Below are 2,196 nucleotides of genomic sequence, written 5' to 3' on the forward strand. Positions count from 1 at the left end.
GAGCAACTTATTAAGAAACTGAGGATGACCATGATAACTGCATGTTGCACGGCAGGAGCATAAATAATTTGGTCATTTGGGACCCAAGGTAGACCCACTCATGGAGTCCTCGACATCCGTGAACTCCAAACATTTTAAATATGTTTATCATCAACCATGAAAGAGTGAATTTGAGAAAATTCTCTAATTTCCTGAGTTAGATATAGCCCTTAAAATCCGTCTTAAATTTGCATCTAACAAGGAAATCATCGCCGTACATTTACTGTAATTGAAAAGAACATTAGTCTACATTTCATATGGTTTACCATTTCGACCGCTTTCATATGCACGTGATGTTCCATTCCACTTCCTCTACTGCATCCTCCTCGGTTGACACTGACAGCAGTGCTACTGCAACTCGCACGAGCTGGCTCTTGCTGTTGTCTCTTAGGCACATTCATTTTGGACGTGCAACAGTGGACAGCCCCTGTGATACTGAGTGTGGCCTTTAAAAAAATAAATTAAATTAAATAAATAAATACATAGCAGATCAGTAAAATACCACTATTACACCATACAGGATCCTTTAGTGTGTTGCACCACTAAAAACAGTGGTCAATAATTCAATTATGTTGATATACACCACAAGCTAGATGTTACCGGCATCCACCCGAGGAGAGACAGAACGAGCAACAAACAGTTATCCTGAACAATATTATACTGTTACAAGGTAACTGGTAAGCTACATGGACAACAAATGTTGTTGGCTAACTTTCTGAATTTTAATAGCAGCCTGCCACACTAGGCATTAATGTCAACTTGAGTTGATAGTTTATGCTTCTAGCTAACATTACTTAACCCTATCACAAAGCAAAACCAACTTAGCCTGCAGTAGCCAATTATAATAAATGTTATTTATAAACTGGGTTGCTGAAATGTTGCATATTCCTCTCCATAGCTTTGAAGAGACACACGTACACATACAGTATTGTCTAAACTAGGCCTGCCACGCTAAACTTTTTAGAACAATGTATCTCCCCCCCCCCAAAAAAAAAAAAAAAAAACTATCATGACAATAATATCTAATCTCCTCAAATAACTTCCCAGACTAATTGGCCGTCATTTATTTGTGGTTGCAATGTGAAGGCTGCGGTCATTCAGTATGGCGCCGATGGTGACCAGTACCCGGATGTAGTCACATGACAGTAAACATCTTTACTTGTAGAGTTACACCCCAAGTAATAATTGTCTTAAATCCCTTTACGGATATACTCCTAAAACCTACTGTAGTCTTTTTCTTGTAACGTTTTTAATACCGTCTCATCTTGCGTCATTATGTTTTAACAATTTAGCAATTTGAGCTGATTATTGAAAATAATGAGGGTGAAAAAAAATGGAACCTCCCCGTCGGGGAATCGAACCCCGGTCTTCCGCGTGACAGGCGGAGATACTGTCCACTATACTAACGAGGAACTTAGTTCTCTCGTCCCTCGCCATCAAGTTGTACGTTAGTACTGTATGTCGGGAAGTGCTAATGTGCTTTTTTTTGTGCTATCACCAAATAACTGTTCATTGTTCCTTGTTTTTATTCCAACTCCTCAGACAAAACCCTTGATGAGAGACGCCATTTGTAAAATCATAGAGGAGGTCTTGAACAAGCAGCTGAGACAGCCAAAAGATGCACAAAGACCTGCCTGACCTGTGGACAGCCCAAGTCTCAGTTTGAGACTGATGGCTAGACTGTCCACTACTTATACCAGCAAGGGCCAATAAGGTACTTTTACTGTTCCAAAAAGATGGCTTATCTCCAAAATTGTCAAACGCCACTACTGAGTGGGTTGATTCCACACAGTCCAGCACAAAAAAAAACAGTCACAGATCCAGTGTCGCTTCAGCGATGATGCTATTTATTCATAAAAAAAAAAAGCAATCCATCGGATTGTAAGATTTACCCAAAAAAAAAGACTGTGAAAGAACATAATTTCTGTGATCTCCCCTTCGCAGTAAAAAAACTGTCCCATTTCTGACTCTCACTAGTGTCTGCCTCTGCCCACAATATGACCAAAACTGTTTAACGCTTTTTTTTTTATTTATGTGTGGGGTCTGTCACAGATTTAAAAAAATAATAATAATCTTTTAAACTTTGTAAAACTCTTATGTGTGTACCAGGCCTTAGCCTGAGGTAGTTTAAGATTAATTCAACATGACTCAGACAAC

General features: G+C 39.1%; 1 non-coding gene across 1 annotated transcript; it reads right to left on the minus strand.

The window, feature by feature from the left end:
- Nucleotides 1-1,379: 1,379 nt before the first annotated feature.
- On the minus strand, nucleotides 1,380-1,451 carry trnad-guc (transfer RNA aspartic acid (anticodon GUC)). The gene has a single exon. It is a non-coding gene; the product is annotated as a tRNA-Asp (tRNA).
- Between the last annotated feature and the right edge of the window lie 745 nt (nucleotides 1,452-2,196).

Source organism: Phycodurus eques, chromosome 10 (assembly GCF_024500275.1).
Source record: "Phycodurus eques isolate BA_2022a chromosome 10, UOR_Pequ_1.1, whole genome shotgun sequence".
In the NCBI taxonomy this organism is placed as follows: domain Eukaryota; kingdom Metazoa; phylum Chordata; class Actinopteri; order Syngnathiformes; family Syngnathidae; genus Phycodurus; species Phycodurus eques.